We start from the raw sequence: 19912 nt of genomic DNA, 5'->3' as shown, positions 1-19912 counted from the left end.
GAACAAAGCAATAAAACAGATGTCCCATGCTAAAACAAGAATCAGCTCACTGAATCTTAGCCCTTTCTTTTCCTAATGGTGATTGATAATCTAAGTAGAGAGGAACAAAAACAGTCTAGCCATTGTTCTCTGACGTTCCTGCCCACATTAGAAACTAGTTTTTTTTTTTTTTTTACATCTTTATTGGAGTATAATTGCTTTACAATGGTGTGTTAGTTTCTGCTTTATAACAAAGTGAATCAGTTATACATATACCTATGTTCCCATATCTCTTCCCTCTTGCATCTCCCTCCCTCCCACCCTCCCTATCCCACCCCTCTAGGTGGTCACGAAGCACCCAGCTGATCTGCCTGTGCTATGCGGCTGCCAACCAGGTCAAGGAGACTGAGACAGAAAATAGGAAAGTGCATTCATCTGGATAGCAGGAAAAGTTTAGTGTATGATGGGGCAATGACTTTGCCTTCTGATGGGCGTAAAAATGATCTTAAAGGATTTGCTGTCATTCTATATACTCCTCTTTTATAGCAGAGGAGTTAAGCACTAAAATGATAAAAGCAATCTCCAGATTTCAAAACCTAAACTTAAACACATGTTGGCTTTCTTCTTTAGCTTGGGGTTAAAAAGCCAAACAATCCAAGGAGGTTAACTTCTCTGCCAATCAGAGGAGTGAATATACCAGTCAATTTTTAATCCTGCATTTTTGCTAATATCACCAAAATAATAAATTTTATTAGCCAGGATTAGCGAGTGCAAACTATCCTCTATTTCAGTGCCAGAGATAATATTATCAACCTTGGCTAGTCATGTTATAAATGTGTGTCATGGTTTGGTCATAAAAGACCAAATCATGTACTCAGAGAGACATTGTGGATCACATTTTTCAAATCTCAGTCTACAAGAGATGCAAATCAGTTTAGGCCTTAGGAGAGGTCTGGAAGGGGTTCATCTAAAAATCTGAACAGTTTCATGTCTTTAAAGAATGATCTCTACTTTTCTCCCTTGAAATATCTCCTGAAGTCCCTTCCGCAATTCTATATCTTCTTCCGTATTCCATCCTTTCTTAAATGTGCCGGTCCCTTATAGGTCCAAATCAGTTTCACAGACTGCCTAGGCCAGTACAAATTCTCGAAGGTCATCAGCCTGCCTGGCATACAAACTATCTCAGATGAAGTTTCAGCCCTTGCTTCATTAGAGATGAACAATTTTCTATTCATCAGAATCTCCAGATCTCCAGTAAAGCCCATTTTCAGTATGGGAAAGTTTGTTTGTTTTTTCAGAAGAAAGTATTTTTATCAGAGTAGTTTGGCGATTAGCTGTCTCCAGACTTCCTTGACTAGATTTATCAAGGTCATCATGAGCAGGGAGAAAGCAAAAAATGTAGTGTCCAGCTATCTTTCCCCCAACATCAAAATGCCCATTAGGAAGAATATGGATGATAACAACCTCAGCCTTGAAATTCACCCTGATTGCTTAACTTTGGACCATTTTCCAGTCAGTACTGTCTTCATGCCCCACTCCCTCGTTTTCAAAACCTCGATGCTTTGCACTGCTATGTAGTTAACGGAGGAAAAAGATGTGCTTAGTACCAGCTGGCGCTTCTCATACTGCCCATTCTAGTTCACAATGACTCCCAAGAAGGGATTGGTACATTTTCAGGATGATTGTGAGACAGCAGTTAAACATAGCTATTACTAAAATTAAATTACATACATTTACAATTGAATAAACTATATTAAAAGCAAAGGTAACAAATATGCAGAACACTCACTCCCTAATTATTTTATAACATTTTATTATTATCTATACTCTTGAGGTTAGTTATGTTACTGTATCTGGATAGTAGAAATACTCCATAAGGTGTATTACTGTGCATTTCTTCCCAACTCTCAGTTCAGTGATGTCACATTAGTAGATTGAGATCAGCCACGTTGAAAGTATTTACCACAAAAACTGGCAAACACTACAAATCAGAGCTCCCTTCCTCGCCAGAAAACCAGTTGTTAAACATTTACTACCATACTACTAGTAAGAATCCACTATTTTGAGGGCTGAGCAATGGGGCAGAATAAAGACAAGGTTATTTAAAATTCAGCTTTCTCATGAATGATAATCACCAGACTGATTTTCTCTTAGAAGTGTACATTTAAAAGATGGGTTTCTGAGTAAAATGACCCAAGAGCCTTTCAAGCAAATAAAAACTACCTGTGTGCAATCTGAGTTACTTTTATCAAGCATTTCATCAAGACATTTTTTTTTGCTTTTTTGATCATCTGTGAAAATTGGAATAAACAAGCAACTTAATAATATAAATAAAAGTTTAGGGAAATCATTAATAAACAGTAAAAGACAAGATTGTTTCCAAATATTTTGGCATATATTAATGTATAATTAATTTATGGGATTAGAAATCAGTTACAATTTATTGTTAAAATACATCCTTCATCAATAAATTTTTAATTCAAGCATATTTCATTGCACGGGGAATAATTAAATAGCAAATTTACTAGTGATGGTTTATAATACATAGGACTAATATTTAAATCTTGAAAATTAAATAAAAACTCATTAAGCAATTAGGAGTTTCATAGTTCCTACAAAACTATCTCATTGCATTAGGTAGAAGTATAGGGCTAACTCTCTTTAGGACACTCAATTTAAAGTGAATGCACATTTTTTCAATGGAGCTATGACTTATCAAGCAATCCAGTGAGACACATCCTTTTGCTGTTATGAATTTTGAACATGGTACAAGAATTCTTCAGGTAATTCTCTGCTTCTATATCTTTATCCCTCTAAGTACTAAACTCTCCTGCCCCAAATCTTTTCCTTTTTGGTCTCTGCTTTCTACATTGCAATTTAATAACATGTTGCATTTCATTGTTATTCAACAGGTATGTGTAGGTGCCTTATTTCCCAGAGTTTTATAAACTGCTATAGTGCAAAGAGCCCAGAGATAGAGTAAGAAAGATCTGGAATGAATTCCTTCTCTGCCACTTAATAGCCGTGTAAGTTTTGAGCCTCAATTTTCGCATCTATAAAATGGGCATATCACCCACTATCTTGCCAGAAGTGCTGTAAACCTGAGTAATAATGCAATAATGGTCACCAATTTCCCAAGTCAATAGCTGGCACATAGTTCATTTTACATAAAGAGTATTTATTACTATAGTCCTGTGATACTAAATACTGAAGACAATACTTAATTATTGTATTAGCTTTAATAATTATGGGTATTTAGACTTCTCTCTTATTCAGTAGCACAGAAACCTTAAAAAAAATTGCTCTGAAAAGACAAACCTGATGCCTAGTATAAGTAAATTCAATTCAAGAACTACAATATTCAGGGTTTCCCTGGTGGCGCAGTGTTTGAGAGTCCACCTGCCGATGCAGGGGACACGGGTTCATGCCCCAGTCCGGGAAGATCCCACATGCTGCGGAGCGGCTGGGCCCATGGGCCATGGCCGCTGAGCCTACGCATCCGGATCCTGTGCTCCACAACGGGAGAGACCGCAACAGTGAGAGGCCCGCGTACCGCAAAAAAAAAAAAAATGAACTACAATATTCAAGGTTCAGTTAAATCTGCTTGTACTGTTTCCAATTAAAATGTATCTAGTGCCTTTTAGAACCTTATTGACTCAAGTAAAGGAAACAGTGGTGCTTATCTATCATGTGCTTCTCTAGGATTATGGCATGAACTATTTAATCTAAAACTAAGTAGTTTCTAGAGCTTCTATATTATAGAGGAAATGTGTGAACATTTCAATATGTCTTTCAGATAAAAATATCTGAGGAGGATGAGGAGGATAAGAATGGCTACCTTATTTATAAGCAGTGACTTTAAGAACAATCTGCCATCTATGAGCATGCTAGGACTTTATTTATACAATCCAGCAGGGGTAAGTGCAGGAAAGAGAAATGTCTGTCTTTAAATAGTAGAATTTGGTCTATTAGGTTGCCCAAAAAGTTCGTTTGGGCTTTTCCGTAAGATATTATGGAAAAACCCAAATGAACTTTTTGGCCAACCCAATATATTACTGATTCGAATAACTGACATTTTAATCACACTTTTATTTAGAGAGATGAAAGTTTCACAGGAAAATTCACTTTTTTTTTCTGCAGAGGAAGTAGATTGCCTATCCCATTTTCAGCACTACTCATTTGCTGGAATTTCGTGGTTGGTTGTCTTCGCTCCTTACTTAGGCAGATATCAAGTCAATTGCAATTATTGCTTCTCCTGATTCTCATTGTTAATGGAGATATAGAGGGATTTGCTGGCTTCCTGGCCACAAATTTCACTCAGTAGTGTTATTTCCATCCATGAATGATAGAGATGGACTACTAAATCAAAACAACAACAGATTCTAAATCTCTCTAAATATCAAACTTGAGATTAAATGAAAATACATCTTAACTACGATAGGAATCATGCTGATATGCCAAAATCCATAGAGAAAGTGAAGTGGAGGTTTCCTCTGGATTATTTTGAATTATTTTCTTTTCCTAGGACCATTGTTAGCAATTGCTTTTCTACACCACTGTTGGTTATTTTTTAAGTTTTATATGCTGTCTGTTGTCACTCTAGGCCAGTAGTTAATTTTTTTCTAACCTGTGAAGACCTTAGTTTGAATGAATTTTTACCTCTAAGCCTATTTTGAAAACAGGTCGAGAGGCATTGTTCAGCAGGTAGGGTCAGAGTTCTGTCCCCATCTCTGTTGAGATTTTATATGCATGGCTCTCAATAACTCAGTTATTCTCCCATGAAAATTGTTCAGTAACAAACTATTAAAAATTATGTTATGCAGAAAATAGTAAATATTTTATATGTAACTCTTTATAACTCAAGTAAGTCCACTATAGCAAGTTTGGGAATAATCTGATTGGTTAGATCATAGTTACACGTGGAAACAACAAACTAGGAGGTTATATTTTCCACATATGTATGAGGTCCATTCTAAAATTCCACTGTAATAAGGCTAAAAACCATACCTTGGTCCTACATTTTCTTCACCCACCTTCAGTCAAATAGCAAACCAAGACTACTGGTAAAATTTGACAATTGCCTCCAAAAAATACCTTTTATTTTAACAGATAACCTCACATTATTTTTTAAAGTCAAATATTACTATTCTATGACTTTTCAAAAACCAATTAATTAAAAATTGATACCACTTATTTGAAAGCATGTGGAACAATTCTATCCTTTGAGGAAGACATCAAACACAAATGTTCCTGAGATTGTTAGGACTGGATAATAATCTCTTGACAGCTTCAAAGAAAAACCTTACCTTTTCCCCCCTGTGATTTCTACTTCTGCTGATCTATTAGAATCATGGCAATTGTGTATAGTTTTGAAAATATGATAGCTTGCATCTACTTATTATTAACACCATGACATTGGTATTATCTAAGGGAAGTTAATCTTGATGTGAATAACATTAGATTTCATAATCAAAGTTACATCATGACCACAATGAATCGTGGATCTCCGAATCCATGTAAGACTTCTCTAAACAAAATCCCCTAGTGAACACATACACACTCATGTGTACACACACACATTTTTGTATCTGAAATGTCAGTTAAAGTGTTTGAGCACTTTAATAAAAATATAGTATACCAAATTTTGAAAAAGACTATGTGACAGTAGGGAACAGACTGTTTACTTCTTCATTGTTTTACTGAAAAATCCAATAGGTACAAGGGAATCTCCAGATAATTTGATGTTTTCCTCTATTGATATTTTAGAGTACATGCTGGCACAACATAAGGATAAAAGCAGTACTTGAAGTGAGCTGGTAAATGTTGAGAAAAGTTCATATTTGTGCTTTATTTTCAATCATTGGAAAAGAAAACAAATATTGGTGTTCAAGAATTAGGGGCCACATGGGAGAATCTGGAAGCCACTTCAAAAATAAATGTAATCCAGGGTTTCCCTGGTGGCACAGTGGTTGAGAGTCCACCTGCCGATGCATGGGACGTGGATTCGTGCCCCATTCCGGGAAGATCCCACATGCCGCGGAGCGGCTGGGCCCGTGAGCCATGGCCGCTGAGCCTGCGCATCCAGAGCCTGTGCTCCGCAACGGGAGAGGCCACACAGTGAGGGGTCTGCGTACCGCAAAAAAAATAAATAAATAAATAAATAATATAAAAATAAATAAATAAATAAATAAATAAATGTAATCCAATAAAAGTGAATATTGTAAAGCCCTCAGCATGCTGCAAGTAATCCAGCAAAAGAAAGTGTGAAAGAGAAAGAGAGATATTGATAAGGAAGAGAGTGCTAAAGTTCCACAGAAAACTTTAAAATAATCCAGAGAAAAGAATTTAAAAAGTAAATGAAAGAAAAACTGCATGGTCTTTTATTTTGTTTAATTTGTAAAAAGGTAAATGGTCAGATTTAAATTACAGCTACATGGGTAAGAATGTCAAATAGTTCGCATACAAGTATGCTGAGTAAGTGAGGAAAAGATGTTTTTGGAGGAAGGGACTCTAAATAGTTTATCAACATGGACTATTTGATAAGGACTTTTTACTCATTTAAAATTGTCCGTTGAAGACCACATCCCAGAGCCCCTTAGCTTAACTCTGATTCTTCATTTCAAAGGAGCTCTTGAGTACACTGACCACCAAAAAATGACCACATTCAGTACATATGCATCTGTAACACCTAGAAATAGCTTAAAGATAAAAAGTTATAAAGGAAAGAAGTGGCTACATTTTCAAGGGGGATACGGTGAGTAAGGTTAAATCGGTAATTTTCAACTCTAGCATGAGATTTGTGTTTTCTCCAGATCAGTTCTAACCAGACGTCAGCAGAATGCTATATATTCAGGAAGTATTAAAAATGAGTAAGTAATAACACTGAAGAATTATTCCATGTTTAAACAGCAACAGGTCAGTGGAAGGTCATTTTCAATGTTCAATGTGTTATAACATGAGAACATACAACCAACTGCAAATTAGAATAGTTAAGGAAGAGAAAAAAAACTGATGGCAAGAGAGAGAAGGCTGCACGATGCTGTGGACGTATTGGCAATATGATGTCTCTTAGGAATAAAGCTGGCTGAGGGACAAGAGACTGCTGATCAGGTGGGTGAGAAAACATAACACAAAGACCTTATAAAAAACATGACATTTCTGATTTAATGAGTGAAAAGAATAAGGACAATTTCCAAATCAATGAAACAGATGTGGCAATAAAAGCTGAACACGAATATTAAACCTTTCTCATGTTAACAAATATAGAAAGAAGAAAGACTAGCTGTTATCTTAGAGGAGATTACAGATAATAAGGAGTCAATTAAGATATTATGGGTAGAAACTGTACCCTATAGAAACTGTATTCTATTGTTGCCAATTTTGAATGGTGCAGTGATTTCATAATTTAATAAATAAAGCTTGTGAGGATTAATGAGCTACTGTTTTCAGAGAAAGGTGTTATACAAGCATAAAGTCTAGCTATTAAAAGTATCTACATATTTTAATAATACATACTCTCATTCTGAAAACATTTGAGCAACTATAGTTAATCACCTCCACTTTAATGCACAGATTTTTCAGTATACATAGTGTATTATTAAGAACTCTCATCAACACATCTGAACTTGAGAAATAGTGAACAGACTTCTACTATAGTTTGGAGGCTGGGCTTTTACAATAAATATAAAAAAGGCATCTGATATCATTAAGGAAGATATCTACAATAGGTCATTGTTATATTAACTCAGAACTCAGATTTCTTTCTCCACCCTAGCAATTCAAATTTTTTTTTTTTTTTTTTTTTTTTTTTTTACGGTACGCGGGCCTCTCACTGTTGTGGCCTCTCCCGTTGCGGAGCACAGGCTCCGACGTGCAGGCTCAGTGGCCTTGGCTCACGGGCCTAGCCGCTCCGTGGCATGTGGGATCTTCCCAGATCGGGGCACGAGCCTGTGTCCCCTGCATTGGCAGGCGGACTCTCAACCACTGCGCCACCAGGGAAGCCCCAATTCAACTTTTAATAGGATCATCTCACTCTGGCAGGGAGGTAGTGAGCATTCACAGATCTTTGGCGTATTAAGCACTCAGACAACCATATGAGGTGTGTGTGTGTGTGTGTGTGTGTGTGTGTACATGATACTCACATGAGGAGTCTGAATTCTTATGATTCTTGATGCCTCTCACTCAGGAATCTGGTGTTACAGTCTCTGGGAATGAGTACGCATCATCAGAGGCTATATTGTGGGTTCTTGCTCTTTCAAGACATTTGCTTCCCAGGAATGGAGGACAGGTTATGACAAAATAACTAAGAAGAGGTAGGGAAGTAGGAGCACTCCTCAGAGTCAAGAGATTGCATGGAACACAACTCTCGTCTAGCTTAGAATTGAAAAACAAAACAAAACTGAAGTCCTTCAAGTTATTTTCTCAATTGGAGATTTTTACTAAATCTAGATATCCTTACTTTGCAGTGTTTTTGAATATTAATGATATTAAGGGAATAAAATTCCATGTTTTTCCTAAGGAAGAAACTTGTGACCCCATTGTTTGTGTTATTTATGTGGAGTATTTTTATGTCTCTATTCAATAATAACCAGTTATTGGATTTTGGAAGGATGGCAATGTCATCAGTACAGAATAGTTTTCAGTACAAAAATAGACAGATTAATCAGATAGCAAAACCAAAAACTTATGGACAACAATTATAAGAAAACTGGTGACAAGATATTCCCATGAACCCCAAAGTACAAGCTTCTGAGAACAAACCACTACCAGACACAGGCTACTTGAGCCTTTGTGGAATAAGCAGAGGGAAGTAATGGGGCATCTGGTGGTCCTGAGAATCCAGAAACAGTCAAGAGGTTTTCACTGGATAGCACAATGGGCCACCTGGAGAACAGCAGTTGAAACTGGGAGTGGTTTCACCTAGTACAATAGCCAGAGAGTGCAAGAGACCTCAGCTAGGTGGGTCTTCAGAGCACAGAAGGCTACAGCAGTTTAGTCACTGTATCTCTTAAAACTCACATCACAGGGCCCCACTCCAGAAGAAAACTACTGAATGAGAATCAAAACTGGGCTGCTTGTTAACAAAAGGAATTAAGGAGAGAGAAAGTCCATGTAAAAGCAGATAAGGGAAACAGCTCCGGGAAATCTTGGAAAGCAAGCCACCATAGTTTTTGGATCACTACAAGAAAACAACAAAAAGAGAATCTGTGTAATTAGAAAAGGTACTTGGCCCCTACCTCTTCCTAAAAATTCAGAAACACAAATTTCATATAAAGGAATATTGTTCACATAAGCTCTTCTTGATGAATCTACCAAATAATGATCTTCAAACAAGTCCAATGACTAAAGGAGGCAAAGAAATGAGGATGAAGGTGATCATTAAGTATATGGTTACTTGTAGAACTAAGACTAAGTGACAGTTACAAAGGAGAGAAAAGGCTACATATTTAGGCAATGGAGGTATAATATTGCTTTAAAAAGGAGAGGAAAAATAATATGTTAAAACATTTTATAAATGTTTTTAGGAATTATAATTATAGTAACAATATATTTAGAAAGTATATATATATATATATATATATATATATATATATATATGTATATGTAGTACTATTATCTATCATCATCTATCTATCATCCCCTGAGTCCTTCACTACTAGAATTTTTAATGTGGAAGATACAGAAGAAGTTAAATAATATATCATAATAATAAATCCTAGAGTCCTGATGTGAATGAGAAGTGTCCATAGAAATTCATGAGACATTTTAGTTTTACAGATATATTTTCTAGTACTGTCTATTGAAGAGGTCTGGAAACAATGATCAATACACCAGCAATAAGCATCCCTTGCACCCAACTTGTGGCCTTGAAATACCCTTTCCAACAAAATGGAACCAGGACTTTTGAAGAAATGGCTGATTCCAGGTCTGAGGCAGGAACTGTATAAATGATCCTGAGAAATCTTGTCATAACAGATATCAAAGAAGCTAGCAACCTTTCAAAAAGACTAGGCTCATTTCAAAAGGACTCAGGAGTCAAAGTAAAGGTGCTTCCTTTACCAAAAGTGGGACTATTTGAGCTTCCAAAAAATAATAATTGCAATTGACTGTAATCCTTCAAATATGTTTAAACTCATAGCTGATCACAATATTTGAAAAATCAAATTGGCTTTTGGAAAGTGATAGGAAGCCAATTCATTTTATCTTGAAAACTGGTAAATAAATGGAAAGGATCAAGCATCTCGTCTTGGTTCTTTCCACTTAGCTAGTCTTTTCTTTATGAACTCCTGCTAACTAAATAAAAGATGGGAGAAGTATCTCTTTATAAAACTATTTCAAGTAATAAATGAAAAAGAAGTGCCAAAAGTTTGTAATAGCCAATAAATAAATGGATCTAGGCATTGAGCGCCGACGACTGTTATCATCCCAAAAAGAGAGGCAACCAGATATTATGTGCCACCTGAGAAAAAAATATACTGCTACCCACAGTCTTGCCAAAGTGATGGAAATGAGTCAGATCCAGTCTCTGAATCCATCTGCTAAATTGTAGGAAATACAGAGGACAGAGAATAATGTTGCACTATACCATGAGTATGCGATCAGCAAAATGCAGATTATGGGAATGCTACAGGTCGAATGACATGGGCACTAGTAAAAATAAACTAAAAGAAAAATCAAGGGCTGGAGGGAGAACCTGTAGCTTGAAACACACTAAGTTGAAAAAGAGTGGACAACACTAAATAAACTATGTTTCTATGGCTACACATGGGTGATAAATCTAAAAAGAAATTCTAGGAATTAATGAATATTAAGGGCAGAGTAATGGTTATTTGGGGGGAGGAAAAGGAGAGGTTGATACTGGTAAAGGGTAGGAAAGAGCTTCTGGGGTAGGTGATTATAGTTATATTTCTTGACCTAGGTGGGGGTAGAAGAATATCTGTCTTATAATAGCTCATAACACTATGCATTTGTTTTGTGTGGTTTTCTGTATCTTCACTTTATTTTATAATAAAGTGTTAAAAATAAAAATAATAATAACCAGTTGTCAATCTATTGCTGAGAAGATTTAATGAGTGGACAACTAGCTTCGGTTTACCTCAGCTGCCTCACCTTATATTCCTGTTATTTCTACTTTTAATCTCTTACCTCTGATTTTCTATCTAAGAAAAAATATCTTCATAATATTTGAGTCTCAATTTCTGGCCATGATTAAAAGAAACGAAACTGAGCTATTTGTAATGAGGTGGAAAGACCTAGAGTCTGTCATACAGAGTGAAGTAAGTCAGAAAGAGAAAGACAAATACCGTATGCTAACACATATATATGGAATTTAAAAAATAATGTCATGAAGAACCTAGGGGTAAAACAGGAATAAAGACACAGACCTACTTGAGAATGGACTTGAGGATATGGGGAGGGGGAAGGGTAAGCTATGACAAAGCGAAAGAGAGGCATGGACATATATACAGTACCAAACGTAAGGTAGATAGATAGTGGGAAGCAGCCGCATAACACAGGGAGATCAGCTCGGTGCTTTGTGACTGCCTGGAGGGGTGGGATGGGGAGGGTGGGAGGGAGGGAGACGCAGGAGGGAAGAGATGTGGGAACAGATGTATATGTATGACTGATTCACTTTGTTATAAAGCAGAAATTAATAAAAAAAAATTTCTGGCCATGAAAACTAAGAATATTAATTTTCCTACAGTAGATTGTTAACAGTTTGAGTGTAAGATTTTAGGTTTCCTAAAATTAACGCCACCCTATTACTCTCCTAGTATTCAATAGCACTTACAAATTAGATTCAAAGCTCAGATAATTGGGATAGGTAAACTGAAAATCACAGCCTTTAGCTCATTTTTTCTCTAATTCCCTCTCCTCACTGTTAAGCCTGTTACTCCTCTGTTTTTATTTCAGATCCATAAAACATTTAATTCCTACAAGAAGATGATATTTCACATATATGAATGGAATACTACAGATATCAATGAGAGAAAGAGTGTTTTATCCTGTTAAATTAATGCTTCTGTCTGGAAATGATATGTACTCTAGCACTTAAGATTACGGATAGAAAGCTATGACAACTTGTAAGCAATAAATCTTACTTTTAATTACTCCTCCTGACTGTGTTTCTTTTCTCTGGGTCAGTGAAGATAAGTTGTCATTTCATAAGATAACTGCAATCTACCTCTTTTTTTATTTTCATTGCATAAATTAATCTTTCCAAGTCTTATTAATATGCTATATTTTCTCAAAAAAGCTTTTCTACTTCATATGACTCTCATTCCTTTTTATAACTGTTCAAAATTAGAGGCTCCTAAGAATTAATTGTATGTGAGCAAAACTCAAATAACTGGATGTTAGAAAGAGCACCAGCTTTGAGTTAAACAGACCTGTATTTTATTTTCAGGCTCTGCACTACTTAGAGGGGAAATTATTCCATGAACTTCAGTTTCTTCATCTAAAAAATGGAGACCATAAGACCAACATCACAGGGTTGCTGTTAAGTGAGAAAATGCATCTAAAATATTTAGATTGATAGAACTAATACTGTTAAAGTGACCACACCACCCAAATCAATTTACACATTCAATGCAATCCTTATCAAAATACCAATGACATTTTTCCACAGAACTTGAAAAAGTCATTTAAAACTTTGTATGGAAACACAAAAGACCCTGAATAGCCAAAACAATCTTAAGAAAGAAGAATAGAGCTGGATGAGTCATGCTCCCTGACTTCAGACTATACTACAAAGCTATAGTACTCAAAACAGTATGGTACTGGCACAGAAAAAGACACATAGATCAATGGAACAGAATAGACAGCCCAGAAATAAGCCTATATACTTATGGTCAATTAATCTACAATGAAGGAGGCAAGACTATACAATGGAGAAAGAAAAACAGTCTCTTCAATAACAACTGGGAAACCTGGACAGCTGAGAAAACTGGATAGCTAACAGTTAAAAGAATGAACTAGAACATTCTCTAACATATAAAAATAAACTCAAAATAGATTAAAGACCTAAATGTAAGACCAGAAATCATAAAACTCCTAGAGAAAAGCATAGTCAGAACACTGTTTGACATAAATCATAGCATTTTTTTCAATCTGTCTCCTAAAGCAAAGGAAATAAAAGTGAAAATAAACAAATGGGGCCTAATTAAAATTAAAAGCTTTTGCACAGCAAAGGAAACCATTGACAAAACAAAAAGACAACCTACTGAATGGGAGAAATTATTTGCAAATGATATGACCGATAAGTGGCTAATATCTAACATATATAAATAGCTCATACAACTCAACATCAGAAATAAAAAACAATTAAAAAATGGGCAGAACTATATAAATATCTTTCCAAAGAAGAAATGCATATGGCCAACAGCACATGAAAAGATGCTCAACATAGCTAACCATCAGTGAAATGCAAATCAAAACCACTATGAGATAATACCTCATACCTGTCAGAATGGCTATCATCAAAAAGAACATTAACAAGTGTTGGTAAGGTTGTGGAGAAAAGAGAACCCTCTACACTGTTGGTGGGAATGTAGGTTGGTATAGCCACTGTGGAAAACAGTATGGAGGTTTCTCAAAAAACTGAAAATAGAACTACCATATGACTCAGCAATTCCACTCCTGGCTATATATCTGAAAAAAAACAAAAACACTAATTTGGAAAGATACACACACCCCAATGTTCATAGCAGCATTATTCACAATTGCCAAGATATGGAAGCAACCTAAGTGTTCATCAATAGATGAATAAATAAAGAAGATGTGGTATATATGTACAATGGAATACTATTCAGCCATAAAACAAATGAAACTTTTCCATTTGCAGCAACATGAATGGACTTGGAGGGCATTATGTTAAGTGAAATAAGTCAGACAGAGAAAGACAAATACTGTATGATATGTATTTTTTAGATTCCACATATAAGTGGAATCTAAAAAATACAACAAACTAGTGAATATAACAAAAAAGAAGCAGACTCACAGATATAGAAAACAAACTAGTGGTTATCAGTGATGAGAAGGGTAAAATAGGCATAGGGGAGTAAGAGGTACAGACTATTATGTACAAAATAAGCTGCAAGGATATATTGTACAACATGGGGAATGTAGCCAATATTTTATAATAACTATAAATAGAGTATAACCTTTAATAATTGTTAATCACTATATTGTACACCTGTAACATATAATATTGTACATCAACATTATTTCAATTAAAATAAATAAATAAAATATTTGGTACATTTCAGATATCCTCTAAATGATAATTATGTTCTGTTACCTGTTAAGTATTATATTCTCAAGTTTGTTTTATGCTAGAGTAGACTTAATTCTGAAATAGTTACTGAGCAGGAAGATATTTTCTTTGGCCAGGCATATTTGTAGTTTTAAACCTCTTCCTACTCTCATTCTCAAATCTTTTGATTAAAAAGATATAGTAGAACTGTATCAGGTGTGCATTCAGTAGTCTACAACTGACTCCTTTAAGTGATGGAATTTTTTCTTAGTTCAGATTATATCTTTCTTCAAACATTCATATTTTAAAATGTATGACATTTGTGATCTGCTTGAAATTTCATAGCCTCTTTTTTACTTGCTTTTACCTTATTAAGGGCTGACAAACAGCCAATAATCACTTCTAACAACTTAAAAAATGGTCTTTCCTGTTTCTGGTGAACACAGTTTTCTCTCTCATAAATGCTCAAAATAAAAGATTTTCCTTTGAACAGCAGAGAAAGAAACATTTAATTCTACAGCTCTAAGCCTGTGTCCCTCTTCCCACTGCCCTCCACTGCCCATTTTCTGAAGGAGTATGTAAGTGAAAGGGTAAGGAAAGAAACAAACAACATGACCTAGGAAACCAAGAAAAGATAAATATATACATATACTTCCATTAAAAGCAGCAGTGATACCTTATAGCTATGACCAGTCTTTCAAGTTGGCATCTGCCTCTGTAGTATGATACTAGGGGTGGTGGGAAAAAACCCAAACTTGATAAATCTTCATGTATTTCCTTTCTATTTCAAAAAAATTTTTTGAGAGTTCCCAATGAATATGTAAATATATCAAAGGTTGAGACTGACTATCCCCTGGGGGAGCGAGTGCTATAATGGTGGAGTGGGAAGTGCTGAGTTTTGGGAACAGAGGCATGGTGGGGTACACCATCTCCCAGGGCCTCAGCCTAGAGGAAGAGAAGAGAAAAGGCATTTTAAATAACACTCTAGGAAAAGACCCAAAACAAACAGTTTCGTCCATTTACAGTTTTGCTGTGGAGCCATGAGATGTTATTCCAAATCCCTGCTCGTGCTGCAAACTGACCACCCTTGTTAGTAAAAAGTCAGAGAGGGAGCTCCATGGGTCAGCTTCTCTGCTTTCCTTTCAGGGGGAAAGTTTCTACTCTGTAAGGATCATAATGTGAAATACACACTTTTGGTGTGCATGGGAAAGGAAAAAGGGCTGAATTAAATGTGTCGGAACTGTCAGCTCTTACTCTACTAGACAGCCACTTCAGAAATCTCCATGTAAAAATGTAAATGTTTGCAAGAAGACATTGCAAGAATGTTCTCTTCTTTTAAAAAATCCATTACTTTCTGACTGTCAGCATATTTGAAAAATAAAGATCCTTTCCAACTTCTTTGAAGCTAACATAATCTGTTTCTTAGTGATTGTGTCAGAGGTTTCAAAACTGTTGCTCTCAGTTTTTTCCTTAACATTTAAGAATCTGTTTCTTTTTTGAGTCTGTCAAAGACTTTTTAAGAAATTGGAAGATTGTTGCTCATTCAGTTAGACTTTTTTTTTTTTTTTTTTTCCTGGATGAACATGTTACAACAAATCTGTTTTGGTGTCTTTAAAATCAGAGTTTTGTCTTATTAAAATAGTTAAATATTGGTTGCTCTCTTTAAAGTTTTGGGGTTGTTCTTTTGAAACTGAATTATCTTGTGTTTGCCCTCTGTGCCAGGGCATTGGTTTTATAACTAACTGGACCAACAGTTTTTTCCGGAATCTGATGCTCAATTAGTAAGAAATGACAAGCATATTGCAATCCTGGCTCTTTCAGAACTATCACAATACAGTCAATGTATTGTTACTAAGGACACTGTCAAAATATAATGGTTTTAAGGACTCATCAGGGAACAAAAAAAAAAAAAAGAAAAACATTTTGAATATTATCAGGTATTAGGACACATTCATTCTTGTTGTTTAGATTTTATTTATAGTTAATCTAGTGTAAACATCTGAAAAATTTTTTTCTATGGAACATGAATAATAAAAATTTTGCTAGTAAGGTTATCATTAATGAGTTACCTGGAGAATTATTATAGTTAGCAAATATATAAATATATCTATTTTTCATAATAATTTATTTTATATCCTAGAAATGTTTAATAAATGCTTACAGACCATTTCTAAAAACTTACCCTGATTAAAATCCATTTACATAGTATTTAATCTCTTCAAAGTAATTTTACTTACTATTTTCAGCACCAAAGTGTCCAGAAAAAGATGACATTGACAGAAGAAGCCAGATATGCTAGTTTCAGTTAGAAATCATTATTATTTGGGCACATATAACATTGTCTTCAAAACTATCATCTCATAAACCCTCAAAATACCTCTAAAAGCCAGTACCTAGACAATTTAAAATGAAGCATAAGGGTTAGAATTTAATCTCATAAACATGTAAGATCAAATTAAAGCTTCTATCTAGGTGCTCATCAGTATTGTATAATTCAACCAATTTCAATTTCTAAAGGGCATTGCAAGGAGATAAAATATGATTTTCAAAATGTTAAGTTCTTTTAGAAATAAAAGGAATCCAAATCAGAGAAGAAGAAGTAAAACTGTCACTGCTTGCAGATGACATGATACTATACATAGAGAATCCTAAGGATGTTACCAGAAAACTACTAGAGCTAATTTATGAATTTGGTAAAGTAGCAGGATAGAAAATTAATGCACAGAAATATCTTGCATTCCTATACACTAATGATAAAAAATCTGAAAGAGAAATTAAGGAAACACTCCCATTTACCATTGCAACAAAGAGAATAAAATACCTAGGAATAAACCTACCTAAGGAGAAAAAAGACCTGTAGGCAGAAAACTATAAGATACTGATGAAAGAAAATTAAGCTGATACAAACAGGTGGAGAGATATACCATGTTCTTGGATTGGAAAAATCAACAATGTGAAAATGACTATACTACCCAAAGCAATCTACAGATTCAGTGCAATCCCTATCAAACTACCACTGGCATTTTTCACAGAACTAGAACAAAAATTTTCACAATTTGTATGGAAACACAAAAGATCCCAAATAGCCAAAACAATCTTGAGAACGAAAAATGGAGCTGGAGGAATCAGGTTCCCTGACTTCAGACTATACTACAAAGCTACAGTAATCAAGACAGTATGGTACTGGCACAAAAACAGAAATATTGATCAATGGAACAGGATATAAAGCTCAGAGATAAACCCACACACCTATGGTCACCTTATCTTTGATAAAGGAGGCAAGAATATACAATGGAGAAAAGACAGCCTCTTCAATAAGTGGTGGTGGGAAAACTGGACAGCTACATGTAAAAGAATGAAATTAGAACACTCCCTAACACCATACACAAAAATAAACTCAAAATGGATTAAAGACCTAAGTGTAAGGTCAGATACTATAAAACTCTTAGAGGAAAACATAGGCAGAACACTCTATGACATAAATCACAGCAAGATCCTTTTTGACCCACCTTCTAGAGAAATGGAAATAAAAACAAAAATAAACAAATGGGACCTAATGAAACTTAAAAGCTTTTGCACAGCAAAGGAAACCATAAACAAGACCAAAAGACAACCCTCAGAATGGGAGGAAATATTTGCAAATGAAGCAACAGACAAAGGATTAATCTCCAAACTTTACAAGCAGCTTATGCAGCTCAATATCAAAAGAACAAACAACCCAATCCGAAAATGGGCAGAAGACCTTCATTTCTCCAAAGAAGATATACAGATTGCCAACAAACACATGAAAGAATGTTCAACATCACTAATCATTAGAGAAATGCAAATCAAAACTACAATGAGGTATCATCTCACACCAGTCAGAATGGCCATCATCAAAAAATCTACAAACAATGAATGCTGGAGAGGGTGTGGAGAAAAGGGAACCCTCTTGCACTGTTGGTGGGAATGTAAATTGATACAGCCACTATGGAGAACAGTATGAAGGTTCCACAAATAACTAAAAATAGAACTATCATACAACACAGCAATCCCACTACTGGGCATATACCCTGAGAAAACCATAATTCAAAAAGAGTCATGTACCACAATATTCATTGCAGCTCTATTTACATTTGCCAGGACATGGAAGCAACCTAAGTGTCCATCAACAAAGGACTGGATAAAGAAGGTGTGGCACATATATACAATGGAATATTACTTAGCCATAAAAAGAAATGAAATTGAGTTATTTGTAGTGAGGTGGATGGACCTAGAGTCTGTTATACAGAGTGAAGTAAGTCAGAAGGAGAAAATCAAATACTATATGCTAACGCATATATATGGAATCTAAAAAAAAAAAAAATGTTCTGAAGAACCTAGTAGCAGGACAGGAATAAAGATGCAGACATAGAAAATGGACTTGAGGACATGGGGAAGGGGAAGGGTAAACTGGGACGAAGTGGGAGAGTGGCATGGATTTATATATGCTACCAAACGTAAAAGAGATAACTAGATATCTAGAGGGAAGCAGCCGCATAGCACAGGTGACTGGCTCGGTGATTTGTGACCACCTAGAGGGGTGGGATAGGGAGGGTGGGAGGGAGACACAGGGAGGAGACATGGGGATATATGTATATGTATAGCTGATTCACTTTGTTATAAAGCTGAAACTAACACATCATTGTAAAGCAAATATACTCCAATAAAGATGTTAAAAAAAAAAGATGTAATAGCTGAAAACTTCCCAAATTTAGCAAAAGACATAAATGTACAGAATCAGGAAGCTGTGTGAAATCCAGATAGACTAAGCTCAAAGAAGTCCACACCAAGACACATGATGAAACTTTTGAAAACTAAAGGCAATGAAAAAAATCTTGAAAATAGCAAAATAACACTTTGCCTATAGGGGAATAATAATTTCAGTAAGGATGAGCTTCTTATTAGAAAACATGAAAGTCACAGGAGGTAGCACAAGATTTTCCCAGAATTCTATATCCAGCAAATGTATAATGCAGGGTTTTAAATATACTTAAGAAACATTCAATTATATTGAGGTGAGTCCACTTAATCCTACATTTTAAAGGATTATTCCCAAGATAGACTTTTAAATTGTCAAGCTATATAACACACTGTTTAATTCTCAAACTTCTTTGTCTCAGGGTTTGTTTTATGATCTTAAGAAGTATTCAGAATCCCCAAAGGCCCATGTTTATGTGAGCTATTCCTACCCATATTTCCTGTATTAGAAATTAGAGCTGAGATATTTTTTAAATGTTCATTTATCTTATTTTAAAGTAACAGTAATAAACTCACTATATGTTAACATAAATATCGTATTTATAAATATAATTTTTCAAAACAAAAATTACTCATGAGAAGGTTGGCATTGTCACACATTTTGAAAATCACTTCAATGCCTGGTTTAATCTCAAAAAAAAAAGTTGAAATCTAAAAAAAAAAAAGTTTAGTCCTTGTAAAGACAAACAAGAAGAGTGAGAAATATCAGCCAGTATGAATCATAAACAACATTCAATATATTATCATCATCATTGTTATTACTGATTGTGATAAGCACAATATTCACTTTGGAAATCTGACAGAGCAAGACCTCTATCCAGTATCTCCCTCCTTCCTTCCAGAGCATTGTATTCTGAGGCCATTACATTATATTATGCATAGATTAGCCACAGTAGTAAA

The 19912-nt window shown here is 35.1% G+C and overlaps 1 protein-coding gene across 6 annotated transcripts in view; it reads right to left on the bottom strand.

Annotated features, from left to right (window-relative positions):
- Positions 1-19912, bottom strand: part of KCNH7 (potassium voltage-gated channel subfamily H member 7) — a 457039-nt gene that overhangs the window by 302589 nt on the left and 134538 nt on the right. The gene's annotated exons all lie outside the window — the stretch shown is intronic.

Source organism: Mesoplodon bidens (assembly GCF_964165515.1).
Source record: "Mesoplodon bidens genome assembly, chromosome: 8".
NCBI lineage: Eukaryota > Metazoa > Chordata > Mammalia > Artiodactyla > Ziphiidae > Mesoplodon > Mesoplodon bidens.
The sequence above is the reverse complement of the archived record's forward strand: the minus strand, read 5'-3'. Positions and strand labels throughout refer to the sequence as shown.